This window comes from Phyllostomus discolor, chromosome 10 (genome assembly GCF_004126475.2).
Source record: "Phyllostomus discolor isolate MPI-MPIP mPhyDis1 chromosome 10, mPhyDis1.pri.v3, whole genome shotgun sequence".
NCBI classification, from domain to species: domain Eukaryota; kingdom Metazoa; phylum Chordata; class Mammalia; order Chiroptera; family Phyllostomidae; genus Phyllostomus; species Phyllostomus discolor.
Genome location: NC_040912.2, coordinates 43,003,535 through 43,022,653, shown reverse-complemented (window position 1 = coordinate 43,022,653; position 19,119 = coordinate 43,003,535). Strand labels below are relative to the sequence as shown.

At 35.4% G+C, this 19,119-nt stretch overlaps 1 protein-coding gene and 1 pseudogene across 3 annotated transcripts in view; both read right to left on the bottom strand.

Moving 5' to 3' along the window:
* The window catches only part of MAGI2 (membrane associated guanylate kinase, WW and PDZ domain containing 2), a 1,408,091-nt gene that overhangs the window by 849,233 nt on the left and 539,739 nt on the right, over positions 1-19,119 (bottom strand). The window lies entirely within an intron of this gene.
* LOC114507901 lies at positions 487-3,214 on the bottom strand (annotated as a pseudogene).

The following is a 19,119-nucleotide window of genomic DNA, read 5'->3' as shown; positions in this document are numbered from 1 at the left end:
CTGGTACTGAACCAGCAACCTCGGCATGTTTCCTGACTGAGAAATGAACCAGTCACCTTCCACTTTGCAGGATGATGCCAACTGAGTCACACGAGTCAGCATGTCTATCTAGGTATTTTTTGAAGACTAAACCATTAGATGTATTTAATGAAAGAAAAAATAAATTTGTTGATAAAAATCTAATAATACCATTCTATTTAAAAACGCTTTCTAAATTTGCTCCATGGAAACCATCTCTATACTAGAAGAAACACAACAAAAATGTTAAAGTTTAAATCAAACATTAGATATATTTAATGTGTTTTGGAACTTCTTTAAAAGTACCATATTTTGCCATGTATAATGTACATTTTTGCCCAAACTTTTGAGGGAAAAATAAGGATACACATTATACATGGGAATCAGTACCAAGACATGATCGCACTAGTAGGTCAGTTAGTAAAGCCTGCTTATAAATGCTGACATTAACAACATACTTTATTTTCGAAGTCAGATAGTTAATATTATTTTCATTAAACTGTGTCAGTACAATTTCAAGTAAATATAAAGTGGAAGACCAGGCCCAGGAATTCATAGAGGAAACAATATTTCAAGCAACAAGAACCCCCAGTGATCTTCCTACCTCTCCAGCCACATTATTAGTGGCCATGGTGTTACCAGGCAGCAGTGCTATCCAGATTACCCAGTGTTTACCACATCAACAATTTTCAGGATGCTCCAGACTATTTCAGGTGCTAGTGTCAGTGCACTAACTGAAGCCAATGGAGGCTGGGCAACTGGTTCCTCCAAAATGTTGGAAACACCACCCTTTTGGACATTAATGCCTGTGGTTTTTTTTCTCCCTATGCATGCTAGTTTCTTACTCTGCTACTGTAGAAATGGGATTCAGGCCAGCATTTGCAGCTAGTGTAGATGGAATGACTTCCAAAACATCTGCAAAAGCATGAATATGGTAGGCTTCCATACTACTCAATGTTCGTGAATGTTCAGTTAACCATAGGGCTGACTTTATTTCTGGAGCACCACTTCCTGCAATCAGAGCTCTGTTCTTCACTAAACAGTGGATGACACAAGGTATCATAAATGGAGCACTCAGCTTCTTCAATAACAGTTTGATAGATGCACAAACAACAATTGTAACTGTTTTTTTTTTCTTCCAGGGTTTGTACAGCCTATAATCTTGAGCAGTTTGCCAGAACCATCTAAATTGATTTCCTAGCTAACTCGTCTGATCCCAGCATGTCAGCATCGAACTGGTCGATACGAGCAACTGGCCTGGTTCCAACTGTCTTACAAATGAATACAATATTTTCTTTTTCAACATCCTTAACCACCATAATCTTTGTTTTGTTCAAGAAATGTAATGTGAGATCACTAAAAGCATCTCTTAGAATAGACTTCTGTATGAGAAGGACATCGCGTCCTGCTTTCTTAATTTGCTTCTCTAAGTTTAGAATATAAGCTCTTTCTTCTCTCAGCACTCAGTCCATCTGGACAGAATCAGAAACTACTATCTGATTATCCATATCTGCTTGAGAGCAGAGAAGCAAATTTGAATAAACCCAAACTTAGCTTTTTTGACTCTGGTTACACCGGTGTTTGCCATCTTTTGAGTGAGAACCAGCCCTTCCACCAATTCACAGTCATTGATTCTCTCATGAAGTTTCTTAACTATTTTAATATCTCTTAGATCTACACTAATAGCCGTGGCTAGGTCAGTCACTTTTATCACTGCATTTGCACTCATTGGAAGAAGCAGGCTTGAATATTGAGAGACAGCCTTTGAGTTCAATGAAGTGGTTGCACTACTTAGCAAAGTTTCTCTGCCACTCAGTTCTACAGGTTGAGACATGTCAGTCAAGATTTCAATACCTTTTCCCAAAGCCTACTGGAATGACTCAGAAATTATAGCTGGGTGAATCCCTTACACTTGGTACAGGAATTTAAGAGAGAACCAGCAATGATGACCGCCAATATGATACCATCTTCTGCTTCTATGTCGTGTGCCTTTGACAACTCCAGCAGCATTCTGGCTGCTGGATCTAACATCTGCATTTGGTTCAGAATGGTTTTTCCATCTTGAACCATTTTACCCATTCCTTTTGGTCCAAGGCTTGTTCTAATAACATCAGCAACAGCTTTGGCCATGGAGATCTTGCTGAAGTGGCTCTGGGCCAGCTTACTGCAGTCCTTATAGGTACTTTTGTTGAGGCCCCACTGGTCCTGTTCCAGGGAGCCAGGTTCTCAGGCATGGCAAGCAGGGCTGGGCCTGTGTGTGCTCAGGATGAATGGATGGATGAACAGTGTATTTTAAAAGATCAACGACAGGCACGACCAATGGGTGACCCTGTTTTATAACAGGTAATAAAAGATTTAGAACTTTTTCTATAATAAATACGTAAAATTATGAAAAAACATAAATAAATATATTCATTCTTTGGTTTTATTATAAGGTAATCATTTTATATTTTATAAAAGGAGGAAATGTTGAATGTGGAGTATAAATTATAATCAAATTATAATTGATTCACATTTAGATTTTTAGGTGAAGGCTTTCTCAATCCTTGCAGACCAAGTTCATTTCATTACTTTTCCTCTGGATTTTTATACTGTTATTCATAACTATATTATAGAACTCAATATATCATATTATATAATAGCCACAGGAATAAAACAGACATTAATACTTGTTAAATGAATGTACTAGTGAAAAGCTAGGGCTTATATTAATTGAGAAGTAAACATCTAAATTCAATTTTTTAAAAAGCAACCCTTAAGCCTGGCCAGTTACACATGATCATTTCTATCTAATGCATAACATAAAGTTATGAACTGAGTTAATAGGCATTTTTAAGGGCAAAATGAAAAAGAAAAATGAGTAAGGCAGGAAAGAAGAAAACGGGGAGGGAAGGAAGAGAGGGACAGAGAAGAAAATGAGAAACTGGATGACAAAGAAGAGAAAAATAAAAAGAAAAGAAAGTTTATTGGAGGGACAAAATATTAATGGAGTGGTTTATCTTTAAAATTTATCTGTAAGTTTAAGGGAGGACAAGATGGCATCTGTCCATAAGGTACCCAGCCATGCACTATGGCACATGGAGACATTTACTGAAGAACACACAAGATACAAGAAACATTGTACACAGGATAATGGTGCCTCAGTCCCCTTCAAAGTAAGCACCTGGGGACCTCACACTGTTCTCTCAGTATCTCTTCCACTATTCAAAACACTCTGCAAAATCCTTCATTGGAATCACCATCAGCTGTCCCACTGGATTTTCCTAAGTCTTATTGGGTCTGAAATCTTTTCCCTTTCAAAGGTGATTTTAGTTTTGGGAAAAGCCAGAAGTCACAGGGCACCAAATCTGGGCTATAGTGGGGCTGAGTCACCTGGGAGATTTGATGTTTTGCCAAAATCTTGGCATGAGACATGATGCGTGAGCAGGTATGTTGTTGTGGTGAAAATGCCAATCACCAGTTGCCCATAGCTGTGACCATTTTTGTCTTATTGCATCTTTAAAATGATGAAAAACATTGAGGTATAACTCCTTATTAATTGTTTGGCCTGGAGGAGCACGCTCGTGATGGACAATACCTTCCCAATAAAAACACAGTTAATATGGTCTTGATCTCGCTGCAACTTTGTCTGCCATCTTTGGATACAGAAAACCAGGCAACTTTCATTGGGATGACTGGGACTTCATTTTTGGATCATGGGAACCATAGACACACGATTCATTTCTGGTTATGATTTCTTGAGGAAATCTGGTTCATTGGTGGTGGTTTGAATTATGTCATTAGCAATTGCAGCATGAAGTTCCTTCTGCTCTGGTAGCAGAAGCCCCAGAACAAATTTTGCCACAACAAATCTCATGCCAAGATCCTATGTCAAAACCTTGGACACAGTAGTTTTTGGAATTCCCCAGACTAGTTTCTAGTTCTCACACTGTCAGTCACTGATCTTTGTTGTTGCAGCCCGTACATGTTCAACATTCCCAGGTGTTCTGCTTGTTGCAGGTCTTCCAGGACATGGATCACTTTCAACAGATTCTCAATCATCTTTGAAGCATTTGTGCTACACTTTTATTTGTGCTTCACTCATTGCATCATCCCCAAAAGCCTTCTGAATCATCTGAGTAGCTTCTGTGGAGGAATGTTCAAGCTTCATGCAAAATTTGATGAAAATTCATTGCTCAATTCACTCAGTCATTTTGAATGCAACAGCCACACAGTATACATGCTCACTTAATGGTGTCTACCAGCAACAAAAACTCTATGTGATATGAATATTAAGTATGAAATGAAAACATTCTTTTATATAGACTCTATCTAGTGCAATAATGCATTCTCCCATGTTGTTAAGTAGTGAAAATGCTCCCATGGTTTTCCCCTGAGAAACATGGATGTGAATTAGGTCCCTAGGGAAAGAGAAGGAGAGTGATTTACCCAGTTACCTAGGTCCATATTGTTTTCTTTCCTTACAGTTTAACTCAACTTCATCTTTAATACACAGGCTAGAAAATCAGGTTAATTATGAATAAAACCAGAAACACATCTAGACATTTGAACCAATACCACTCTGAAAAGTGGGCTTTGTTTCATTAGGAGGAACAAGTCTAATATGGCACGGTGAAGATGGACACGCCTAGGAAGAAAGTATAAATGTAAATTTGTTAATACAGAAGCAAAACTAGGACCTTCGGCTTCATTTTTTGTCCTGATTACTCAAAAAGGATCAAGAACCTTTTGCATGGTAAGGAAAGGCTACAGAGAAGCTCACAAAGAGCACAGGTTTAGAAGTTAAATTGCCCTGGAGTTGAGCAGCTATTTGTTCTAGAGCAAATTGTTTAATTCTCTATGTAGGACTGCTCCTATATGAAAGAAACAATTGGAACATTTCTATCACAGAATTGTTTTGGAGTAAAAAGTGGAAGAACACACATATTTTTATTTCTGTTACATAATAATCAGTTAAATGAGTGTCTTGTCCCCCAACATCTTCCAACACATTTTGTATTACATTACTAACTTTGACTGTAATTTTATTTGCAAATGTGCTGCAAGTGTAAAAGGTTTGGCCAGGATCTTGTCATCAGAGACAGAAAGATGACGTTTTTGAAAGGTGAGCTAGTCCAAATCTTGCCTCAGTCACTTGTGGTGTAGGAGGCTGATCACTGACAGGAGGAGGTAATAGTCTGGAGCGGTCAGGGAGCTGAGCTACAGCAACTATTTTTTTCTAAGGATAGTTATACACGTGATCTTTTAAAACTTCAGCTTATTACCAATGCATAAGTCATTTTCTTGGCATTAAAAATGACTCAAATAAGTTATCTTTAGCACAAAAATCTGTTGAATGAAGCCATTAAACTACTTATGAAAACTGAGTGTTTAATTGTTCTTAAATATCATTATTCTACTATTCTTTCTACTATAAACATATGCAATGAAAGCAAAAGTTAACCATTAGGGTCACCATTTCATACTCCTGAATTTGATAAAGCATATTCTTTGTTATAAACAAAAGATGAATGGGTTCATTTTATTATTGATATTTGCAATGTGGAATATTAATTTACCAAATGAAATGTCATTTTATTTTAAAAACAGAATTTAGTTATAAAATTGTGTATTTATTTTTATATGTTTAAACTTCAGTCACCTTCAAATTACTCTCCATTTGATGCAATACATGTATTGAGGCATTTTTTCTACTATTCAAAATAGTTTTTGAACTTGTCAGTTTTGATGCCTTTTAGTGCTTCTGCCATTTTTTAAAAATTTCACTTCTTCCTCATCACCAATAGGTTTTCTTTTGAGGACTCTTCTGGGGAAACAAAAAAAAGTCACTCAGGATGAGAGCAGGTAAACAGGGAAGGTGGGGCGTGGAGGTCACACCATTTATGGTCATAAACTGCTGAACACTCAGCATGGTGTGGGCAGGTGCACTCACAAACCACCCATCATGAAATGGAGAAACATGTTAAAAGAGTCTTCAAAAAAAATTCACTGAAGCTGAACACAGCCCCTCAAAACACCACCAGCTGGTACACTGATACAGATAGGTTTCGAGAACACTCAGCTAGCAGGGGAAGCCTGTACTACAAGGGGCCTGCCCTCTAGAAGAGAATTCTGTATTTTGGGGGAGGGTGTCCCCTCATATATCCTAAGCTTCAAAATGAAGACTTTTAATGGAATTAGGAAATGACTATTCCTAAATAAATGAAATGTCTATGAGTAAATAAATGAAAATGTTCATTTAATCTGTAAAAATTCAATTAGAACTACACTTTGATTTTACTTGTAAAGGCTTAGCAAATATTTTGGCAAGAAGTTTGTTTCTAACTCAAAGCTACTGAGATGAGTTTCAGTTCTCAGCAGAATCTGTTATGTGGACTCAGCAGAAGCATTAACCTTACATTTTTTTAAAGAAAACAAATCAATCTCTATAACACATAGGGGGAATGGGTCATTCTTGCATCTGTTAGGACATTTTAGATGAGAAATAACAACAGGGATCAGGTAGAGGAAAAATTCAACCCACTTTTCTAAAAAGCAAGATTTATAGGTTCTTCAAATTTTATTGCATATCTAATATGGGAGGCAATAGTGAGAAAACATCTTTCCTAAGTTTCAATTTGGTTTCTATTTGTTTCCATAATTGCGGAAAATATTCATTTGAAAAATCAACTATGCTTTCAGTGCACAGATAAAAAGACAGATGTATCCAACTTTTTAAATTTTGAAAAAAGACTAGGGGGTTGAATGAGTACATGTAGTCTGAAAATTGAGTTTAATTAATAAATTAAAGATTTGATGTGTATATATGGTAAAGAAGTTGAATATATGTCTTCATTTGAATGCCCATTTGGTTAAAATCCAAACCTCTGGTAAAATAATATTCTATGATTACATATGTATGAACATATACAAGCACATATATGCACATACATACTGTTCATGTCTCATAATTAGATTTTACCTTCAAAGATTCATATATATACACATATTCTTTATTTCGTACAAAATTAAACTTCCAAAATGAAAAAAATATAAGAATATATAATATATATTTTATATATACAGAGAGAGTTAGTGTCAATGTGATTATATTATTCCCTGAAAATGATTGAATTCCTAAAAACAATTGTTTCCTTTAGTATCTTTTCTTAAAATCTGAAATTCTTAAGAATGTAAATAGAAGTACAAAGCCATTTTATTCTAAATTCTCTGAAGAGATAATTTTAGTACATCAAATACAAACACCCTACTACTGAAACTTGTGTATTTAAATGAAGCTAAAATTAAAAAAGAAAAGAAAAGAAAAGTTGAGAGGATGAGAGGAGAGAAGAGCACAGGAAACAGACAGCACATGCTCCGGGATCCATCTGCCTGACTTAACATTCCCGTTCTGCCTCTCATATGTTCCTGTATGACTGGGCAAATTACTTAAATCTCCTTAAGTTTCCATTTCCTCATCAGGAAAATGAGAATAATCATCTCCGAAGAGTTGCAGCATACTTAGTACCTGGATTATAAATCCATTTTAAAACAAAGTGAACAAGAAAGAATAGTTTGAAGATGCTGCTGTTGGCTTTAGCTGTTAGCTGTCATGTTTCACCAGACAGGAAGCTACTGGTGAAACATGTTTGCTACTTTATTTCTATGCCCTCCCACCACACATAGGCTTGCACTAAAGTGAGTTAAACTGGGGGCCTTAGTGAACTAAGTAATAGGGGCTGGAGACCTCATTATTTAAAAGGAGAGGTTAAACCCTACTATTCTGTGAGGCATGTTCTTCATGTTTCCCTTTTTCTGGTTTGCTTTTCTTTCTGGGAACTTCTCTTATATGGCTGGAGTGATAAGAGAGGCCTTCAATATCCTTCTGCTCCTCAGGATACATAGGCCCTCCTCCTATCCTCCTTTTTTTTCTGTCCCCTTCAGACCTCTCCTCTCCCATCAGAGGGCCAGTGGGAGCCAAGGGAGGTGAAGGGGAAAATAGCATGGCCCTTTCCGCTTAGGCTGACCTTGAGTCTAAGAAAAGGAACCTTTGCCATGCACACATAGTCTAGCCTAGTTTACCAGTAAAAACATTCCCTATCAGAGTCAGAGGCCAAAGCGAGCTCTTACTAGTAAAATCTAAATATGCCATATCTCAGCCTCTGGAAACAAATGATATTAACATTAATATTCAATATCCAAACATTGATCCCCCAGTAAAGACACACAAGACTTTAGCCTCAATGTAAAGTCACATTCAAAATAGTGTCTCTCATACTACCTGGTGTGGATCTGCTCTTTTGTCTGTTTCAGGTTTGTAGGTTGCTTCCTGTAAGCTGTTTGGGTAAAACATCCCTCTGATGCTGCTGTTCTCTGGGAAAACACTGTTCCCTGCTGCACCTGCTTCACACACTCAGCTGCGATGTGCCACTTTGTTTTAGGCACTTTATAAACTTTGAAATCAAGGAACTGAATTTAAACTGATTCTGTCCTAAATTTCACAAGGGCTTCCCTGAAAATGCCTTCCATTTCTGAGCAGCAGGCACAAAAATAATTCCATTCATTTAACATATGTAGGATAGTGTCCAGAAGGCTGATCATCAATGTTATTAGTGAATATTTCTGTGTAAGGACATTTCAGGACATTTTTCATCTTATTCTTTGTATTTAACTTTATTGTTGGAATATTGTTCCTAATTAGCTTATATCAGTTTTATATTCAGAATGGAAATGAAGCTATATTCATTGAAAAAAGAGGCCCTTGTAGATGCTGCTCCCTACCCACTCATTCTGGGGGAGTGAGATCCAGTCCTGCAGGATGACTAGGGAAAAAAGTCTTTCTCTCCTCCATTTTCAGGAACTAGCATGCAAACTTTCCCCCTTCCTTTTTTATAAAAGCAAAAATTCCTCAATGAAGCTAGATTGGAATAGACTAAAGGCTGGAATAATATCTGAACATCATGTTTATTTGGTAAAGACAAAATTGAACCGCACACAAGCAGCACCGATTTTGAACTGTTCCTCAGACCTGTTCGGTCACCTGGTTCCATCCACGGCCCATTTTCATGTTTGTACTTTTAGTTCATCACTCTGGTCTTCTCTGGCTTTAGTTATATAACTGACTGGATCACTGTTCTCAGATTGGTGTCGACCATAAACTCAGCCTGCAGATCAATGTTTTTTTATATGCTGTCAATAAAAATGCAGATCGGATTAAATCTCTGAGTTCAATGGTCCTCTATTAATGAACTCACTAATTAGTTTGTTCAAGCAGATACAAATCCTCTTATCTTTAGTATAGTCGTATATAATTTGTTTCATTTATCCATGACAGAATACCATGAGAAACTGACCTAACTACCTTGCTGAATTTATGTTAAATGAACCATTCTAGCAAGCCTAAAAAAAAGAAAATCTTATTGCTCATAATTTTTATAAGTGCTCCAAAGAATCTGTTCAAATATCTTCAGAGTTCAAAAATTATCTAAATTTTTTGAGATTCACTTTATTTTCTTATTTAAAAATCACAAAATTATTTTCTCAGCCACTAACTTCTCTTTGTTTACACGATTTCTAAAAACTAAATATTAGTTTAAGTAACCACAATCGTGACCATAATTGAATAAATGATATATTTGGACCTATAGACTTAAATGGAACACAAGATTTTATATACATGTATATATAACTTCAATTTTTATTCAACCCTGTTTATTACATAGTTTTTGTTTAAAAATGATTCTCTTTGAATGGGTGTATCCCATGTACCACATGATTCAACACCTAAATGTTAAATGGAGCTAGCAGACTGTTAAAGTACTATGTTAATCCTACCTTCATAAATGCCACATTAAAACACCATGAAAAGCCAGATTCAAATTTAGAATTTCTGGGCCCCTCAAGTTGTATGCCTTCTTCCCATCCCCAGATCTGTCTGCATCAGACACAGGTATAAACACCTCAACCCACATATCCAAGATCTGTCCACATTTTCTCTTATCTCTAAGTGACTAAACCCAGGGAAGAGGCCTGAATCTGTTCTCAGATGCACTTGGGTCCATTTGGTCAGGAATTTTGGAGCATGAGTAGAAGACAGGGCAGATGGACTCCTGCCTCAGCACAGGGAGGTCTCTCTCTTCAGATCTAAGGACTGCACTGCCTTTGCAGTTGAAGAGGGCATCTCCCTCTTGGTTATCTATTAATTTCAATCTTCCATTCTCTTATTGTTCTTGAAAATTCCTTAAAAAACCTAGCTGGAAATACGTGTTCCCTTTAGAATTTTACATAATTTATGCTTATTCTGGGCATTTCAATCTGAACATCCTTACAGATTTGAGAACCTCTTTTGCATTCATCTTTCATTGTATGTCTCTCAACTTTTATACACTATTCCCTTCTACCACTACACATGCAGATAGACACAACAAACACTTACTGTGCTCCAGAATAGCTGACATACACTGCATTAATATTCAAGCATTTGGCTTCTGATTCTCAACCTACCATGTAATCTCAGGAGTTCTGGCTACATGTATTGGCTTGTATGAAATAAAAATCATGATAATTTCCATTCTATACTCACAAGATTGTTTGAAATATAAAATAGAATAACATATAAGAAAGTAATCTTTGAAAACCATAAAATGTCACATAAATGAATGGGGTTATTGTGATCACCACTACAAATTGTCTTAAGAACTAAGACATATTACTCCTCAGAACCACTTGCCTACTCCTCACTTACCTACATTTGAAGCATAATTTGCCATTTTATTGTAAAATAGACCTGTATTTATTCTTAGAATGAATATAATTTGTTATTAAAGAAATAATGAGCTAAAAGAAGCTGTATATTGACCCATTTGTTAATATGTAATATAAATTAAAATAAACCAAGTGCATAATAACAAAAATTCACATATAAGAAACAAAACAAAAATAAGACAGAAATATTGCTAATAAGTCTCTAGGATTCTACTCTAATTTCTCCATTGCCACATTCATTACTATTATTTATACTAAAACAATTTATGCTGTTAAGTTGGTTTTATTGTCTCTATTCATAGTTGTAGCTGCCAATCCTAAAATTAATTGTAAGTTCCCTGAGAAAAATATTATCTTCAATATGCTTTTGCCTCTATTTATTTCATCACACAGTACTCAGAATATAATTCTTTATAATGTTGACAAAACCAACAAGTTTGAAACACAAAGATTAACCTCAAAATGTTACAACACGAATTTTGAATTCTTTTAGCCCTAGCTAGAAACATCTGTAACTAAAGATGAAAACTTACATGGGAAAATTCACCTTCCAAAAGTTGCCCTCAAATTTACTAGGTGCTCATCCAAGATGTTTTTGGTTGTAGACTTTCTAACAGTATTTCACTATTATGCCTGAGTGAACTGGTGAAGTTTATACAGGAAAGTTGTCTAGTTTCTTCTTATATTTGGGGACATACATTTATGAATTAGTGTCTTCAATGGTGTCATGTCCACAGCTACAAGCCAAGCATTACCTTCTCATTTCATTCCTGATCCTTCTGTCCTTATAGTAAAAGTCATGTTATTTCAGACACAGGGCTCATTTGATGTTCTTAGCTGACCCTGATGTGATAAACATTAAGGAAATTAAATAATGCTCAATGTTTACATAATCACTTAAGCCAAAAAAGGTGTCAGTTTTGCTATGGTCCATTCCAAACCAGGGCTAAGGGAACTCTTCTACCAAGATATCACCCACACTGTCCTCTTTATGTCACAAAGTTTTCGTAACAAGTTATAATACTTTACTAAAAGGTACCTAGAATAAGAGAGTTATTTTAAAATGGTATAGCAGAAGATAATTATTTTAATGTTATAGCAGAAGATGGAAAGGCAAAATTGGATGAGACCTAATTTTAAATCATTGGCAACTTTTTCAGTCAGTACTCACAATGGTAGAAAGAACGACTGATAGTAATATTTATCATACCTGGACTATTTGAAATCTTACCCAAATCAAACATTTAGGGAAGAGAACTTTATGTGTATTCAAATAAACTTGTATATAATTGGCTATAAATAATTTAATCAATTACAAATAACTGCAAATATGATAGCAGTGCTTCCTATTTATCCTTTCCAATACAGTTTCTGTTGTCCATTACATGGGTGCAAAAGAGGCAGAACAAATGGAAAGAAGTTTGAGATGCAAGGGAGGGAAGTCCTTTCTGTCTTCTTTTCCCCAAATTCTGTAAACCACTCTTGCCAGTTGCCTGATCAAGCAGTGGACTTAGCTCACAAATGAATACGAGATAGACTGGCTATAAAATAGGTCATTCTTTGAGGTGATAGAGGCTGAAGAGTCATTTTGTGTAAAGCAGTCCACTAAGTACATCCTTAAGGAAAATTCAGGGTCAAGTATTCCTTTTGCCCACTTTTGTCTATAAAGAAAAATGTAGCCTTTGTGCTCTCTTTTAATTTGTCCCACTTTTAAGGCAGAGCAGAATTGGAAGAATTTATTTTCATAAACGCTGAACCAGATATTTGTCCCTGGAAGGTATCGGTTTATATTGTATATAGGAGATGCACATAGAGGGCAGCACAGTGTTCATTTGATGGAAAGGAGTTGTAAAGGGTGAAAGTAAATTTTTAATTTAATCATGTTAAATATCCAATATTGATGTTTTGAGCTGCACACTGTATTACTGATTGACTAATCTCTGCTTGGCTTTGGGTCTTATAGCTGTAATACAGTCAACTAAAAATTAACAACTTTTGATGGTATATGCTTTGGTTGGGATTACCAGAATATTGCCTTTCAGGTAAAAGTTTTACCCTTGTAAAAATGTTTTAAAGAGCCTGAGATAATATTTGAATTATTTAATGGGTTTTTGTGTGTGGATCCCAAATGAGGATACCTCATAATTTTACTCCCATGCATGTGCACACACACTAAACATTCTACAGCACTAATGAGAAATCATGTTTATTATTCATACCTTAGCCACTGAATGTTAATTGTACATTTTAAATATATATTGCAAAACTAGATTGGCACCCAAATAAATGCTTAGATCTTTGGTCTTATAAAAGGCATTTTCCTCTGATGAATGGGTTAAACTGTGGCTGTCAGTTTGAAAATAATTAGTCCTGTTGATGTACAAAGAATTGCACTGTCAGGAATTGTCACTGTCATTGAGTGCTGTTCCTTAGTCTGCATGCAATGTTCTGTCTGGCTCAGAAAATCTTAATAACAGGTTGAAATTTAAGTGTAAAATTTTAACCCATTTTCATAAAATACCTTATTTCATTTTCATTTTGCTCTCATATACTTTTTGGTTGTCATAAAATAGGATACTAAATGTATCTTATTTCCTTAACTTTCATTGCTATTCTAGAAGACAGACATTATAGTTCCTTTATTACCTTAGTAGTTTCCAAATTTTTAATGGAAGTTTAAATTTCACTGAACATGACAAAAGAAGAGAAAGGTCAGTGAGATGTAGACAGCTGAAGAAATAGATGTGAGCAAAGTTGCCTCCCCTGTATCTCCAAAAAGTAGAGTTCTTTAATCTAGGTGTCCCAAGAATATGAAACTAGTGTTCAAATGTCCAAAACTGCTTTTAATCAACAAAAGTCTTGGTTTAAGATTGTCATTAATCAGGGTCAAGTGCAGTCGAGATAGTTGGAAGCTTTTATTACATAGCCCATTTGAGTATAATTCTGTAATCTGTAATCAGTCTCAAAAAATCCTTTGTAGGAAACTCAAAGTCTTGAGGGCAGAGGTGTTTTAATCTCTTTGAGTTGAAGTATGTTACATTTTTTATGTTTTGAAAGACACTACATAATGATAAAGGGAACAATCCAACAAGAGGATATAAACCTAGTAAACATTTACTCACCCAACATAGGGACACCTAAATAAGTAAAGCAAATCTTGATGGACATAAAGGAGAGACCAACAGAAATACAGTTATAGTCAAGGATTTTAACATCCCATTGACTTTGGTGGCTTGATCTTCAAGACAGAAACTCAACAAGGAGATAACAGCCTTAAATGACACACTAGATCAAATAGATTTACTTGATATCTTCAGAGCATTTCACCACAAAGCAGCAGAATATACACTCTTTTCAAGTGCACATGGAGTTTTCTAGGATAGACCACATTTAGGACACAAAACAAATTCCAAGTTTAAAAAAATTGATACCATATCAAGCATCTTCTCTGAGCACAATGCGATGAGACTAGAAATCAATCACAAGAAGAAAACTAAAAAACATGCAATTATATGGAAGCTAAATAACATGTTATTAGAGAGTGAATGGGTCAATGAGATCAAAGAAGAAATGAAAAGATACCTTGAAACAAACAAAATGAGGATACAACAATGTAAAATCTGTGGGACACTGGGAAAGCAATTCTAAGGGGGAAATTCATAGCATTACAAACCTATCTCCAAAAAACAAACAAACAAGGAAAAGCTCGGATAAACAATTCTAACTTCACATATAAAGGAACTTGAAAGAGAAAAACAAAGCTCAAAGTGAGTACAAGGAAAGAAATAATAAAGATCAGAGAAGAAATAAGTGAAATAGAGTCTAAAAAATGATACAAAACATCAATGAATCCAAGAGCTGGTTCTTTGAAAAGATAAACAAGATAGACAAACCTTAATCAGACTCACCAAGAAAAAAAGAAAAAGGACCAAAATAAATAAAATCTGATATCAAAGAGGAGAAATAACAAGTGACACCAAAGAAATGCAAAAATTGTAAGAAAATATTATGAACAAATACATGCCAACAAATTAGACAAAACAGACAAATTCCTAGAAACATACAATCTTCCAAAACTAAATCAGGAAGAATCAGAGAATCTGAATAGACATTACACCCAGTGAAACTGAAGCAGTAATTATAAAACTGCAAGAAAAAAAAAGCCTTGGACTGGATTGCTTCACAGGTAAATTGTACAAACATTCCAAGGAGAACTAATGCCTCTCCTTCTCAAACTATTTCATAAAATTCATGAGGAGAGAAGGCTCCTAAAATCCCATTTTATGAGGCCAGCATTATCCTAATTCCAAAACCAGATAAAGGTGCTACAAAGAAAGAAAATTGTAGGCCAATATCCCTTATGAACATAGATGCTAAAATCCTGAAAAAAATTAGCAAACCAAATGCAGCAATAAACTAAATGAAATGAGTCAGGTGGCATAAGACAAATATCATATACCATATTTTTCAGACTATAAGATGCACTCCCCCCCAAATTTGAGAAGAATAATGGTTGTTAATACTGCTGTTGAGTTCCGTTTACATTTACATTGGTGAAATATTATGTTATTTATGTTATTAAATATTTTACCACATTTTTTGCTTCAAAAATATTTTTCCTATTTTCCTCCTCTAAAACCTAGGTGTACCTTATGGTCCAAAAATATGGTAATCTCACCTATAAGTGGAACCTAATCAACAAAATAAACAAATGAACAAAATAGAACCAGAGACATGGAAATAAAGAACAAACTGACTGTGACCAGAAGGGAGTGGGAAGAGGGATAACTGGGAAAGAAAAGGGAGTGGCAAGCAAAGGAACCTGCATAGAGGACTCATGGGCACTGACAATGGAGGGGGATTAACTGTGGGAGTTGGGGAGACCAGGTAGGTGAGAGCAATGGGGAAAAAGACAGGACAACTACAACTGAACAACAATTAAAAAAATAATACACCATGATCAAATAGGGTCTATTCCAGGGATTCAAGGTTCATACATGATTCACAAATCAACAACATGATTCATCACATAAACAAAATGAAGGATAAAAACCACATGATCATGTCAATAGATTCAGAAAAAGCATCTGATAAAATCCAGCGCCCACTTATGATAAAAACTCTCAACAAAGTGGGATTAGAGGGAATGTACCTGAACATCATAAAGGCCATATATGACAAACCAACTCTCTGCCAGAATCTAACTCAATAGGCAAAATCTACAAGTGTTCCTTTTCAGATCAGAAACGAGACAGGGATGTCTACTTTCAACTCTCTTATTAAACATAATACTGGAAGTCTTAGCCATAGTCATCTGACAAAAAGAAGAAAGAAAAGGCATCCAAATTGGAAAGGGAGAAGTAAAACTGTCATTATTTGTAGATGACATGATAGTGTATATAGAGGGCCCCAAAGATTCCAACAAGAAACTACTAGGATTGATAAATGAATTCAGCAAAGTAGCAGGTTACAAAATGAATATCCAGAAATCAGTTGCATTTTTATATGCCAATAATGACTTAACAGAAATGGAAATTAAGAAAACAATCCCATTCATGTACAGTAAAATCACCGCAAACTCACAATTAACAATCATGCCTAAAACAAAAACAAAAACAAACTAAGCAAACAACTAGAACAGGAACAGAACCACAGAAATGGAGATCACATTAAGGGTTATCAACAGGGGAGTGGGAGGGGGAGAGAGGAGGAGAAGTTACAGAGAATAAATAGCATAGATGGTAGGTAGAAAATAGACAGGGAGAGGGTAAGAATAGTATGGGAAAAGTAGAAACCAAAGAACCTATATGTATGACCCATGGACATGAACTAAAAGGGGGGGAATGTGGGTGGGAGGGAGTGTGCAGGGTGGAGGGGAGTGAAACGGGGGGAATGGGACAACTGTAATAGCATAATTAATAAAATATATTTTAAAAAGAAAACAATCCCATTCAAAATTGCTACAAAAGGAATTAAATACTTAGGAATAAACCTAACCAAGGATATAAATGACCTGCCCTCAGAAATTATGACACTGAAGAAAGAAACAGAAGATATAAGTCAATGAACATGTATAAAGGACCCCTGGACAAAGACAATGCATCGGGGAGGATTGAATTTGGGAGGTGGAGAGTGGGTAGGGCAAAGGAGAGCAATGGGGGAAAAATGGAGATGACTGTAATTGAACAACAATAACAAAGAATAAAATAATTTTATTATAGGTTTAAAAAAAGAAATAGAAGATACAAATAAGTGGAAGCACATACCGTGTTCATGGATAGGACCAATTAACATCATTAAAATGTTCATAGCATTGAAAGTAATATATAGATTCAATGCAATTAATATCAATATTCCAATGACATATTTCACGAAGCTAGAACAAATATTTTCAAAATTTTATGGAAAAACAAAAGGTCCCATATATCAAAAGCCATCCTGAGAAAATGAACAATTTGGAGGAATCATTTCATCTATTATCAAACTATACTCTAAGGCCATACTAATCAAAACAGCATGGTACTGGCATAAAAACAGACACACAGATCAATGGAACAGAATAGAGCACCCAGGAATAAGCCCACACCTTTATAGTAAATTAATATTTGACAGAGGAAGCAAACACATATAATGGGCTAAAGATAGTTTACTCAATAAATGGTGTTGGGAAAATTGGACAGGTACATGCAGAAAAATGAAACCCAACCCACATTCTTACACCATTCACAAAAAAAATTCAAATGAATAAAAGACACAAATATTAGATCCCAAACCATAAAAGTTCTAGAAGAACACACAGGCAGCAAAATCTTGGACACTGTTTTTACGAATATTTTATTGGATATATCTCCCCAGGCAAGGGAAACAAGAGAAAAAGTAAACAAATGGGGCTACCTCAAACTAAAAGGCTTTGCACAGCAAAGGAAATCATCAACAAAATAAAAAGCCAACCCACAGAATGGGAGAACATATTTGCCCATATATCTGATAAGGGGTTACTATCCAAAATTTATAAAGAACTTACAAAACTCAACACCACCCCTTCCCCCCCCAAACCCCAAAACAATCCATTTAAAAAACGGGCAAAGGACCTGACTGGAAACTTATCCAAAGAGGACATACAGATGGTCAATAGACATATGAAAAGGTGCTCAATATCACTAATTACCAGAGAAATGCAAGTTAAAACCATAGTGAGATATCTTCTCACACCTGTCACAATGCTTATCATCAATAAATCAGCAAACAGTGCTGGTGAGGATGTGGTGAAAGGGGAATTTTTTCACTGTTGGTGGGAATACAGACTGGTGTAGCCACTGTGGAAAGCAGTCTGGAGATACCTTAAAAAATTAAAATTAACCTGCCTTTTGACCTCGAGATCCCACCTCTGAGAATAGATCTGAAGGAACTCAAAACACTAATTTGAAAGAACATAAGCACTCCGTGGTTCATTTCAGTGTTATTTACAATCACCAAGGTATGGAAGCAGCCCAGGTGTCGATCAGTAGATGAATAGATGAAACAACTATGGGACATTAATGAAATGGAATACTACTCAGCCATAAAAAAGAAAATTTTACTTTTGCAACAGCATGGATGCACCTGGAGAATCTTATGCTGAGTGAAATAAGCTGGTCAGAGAAAGAAAAATACCATGTGATTTCACTCATACATGGAAACTAATGAACAAACTGAACTAACAAGGAAAACTGGGACAGACTCTTGGATGGAATGCAGAATGGCAGTTAGTGTGTGGTGAGGTTGGGGTGTGAATGGATTGAACAAAAAGGAAAAAGGACTCATGGACGTGGACAACATGTGGTGATTGTTGGAGGCAGGAGGACAAAGGGGACTAAATTGTAATGGAAAAAACACAATAAGGATTAAATAAAAAATTTATTCTTTAACTTAGACTCAGCATTTCTCGTCTAGGAGTTTTTCCTAAAGAAATAATCATAGATATATCCAAAGATTTATGTATGAAGTCTTTTTTTCTTAGTTATATGTATATAGTAATAGAAAGCTTAGTGTGAAAATATTAAAAGTCTAGCCAAAGGAACTTAGCTAAATAAACTATGGTCCTCCACCCATGTAATGAAAGTAGAAATTGGTGTATGCATGTGTATGTATGTATTTTGGATGAACATTTACTCACATGGTAAAAGTGATCAATACATATTAGTTGGGACTTCAAAGACTAAAGATGTGTCTGCTGCACAAATGTCACCAGAAAAAAGTAATACTAAACACAAAAAATTTTTAAAAATGTAGTTACATTAAATTTGAATACAATATATCAAGAGAGAATTCAAAAAGGAGAATTGTAAATCACTTCGCAGAATAAAGGTCAAATTTAAG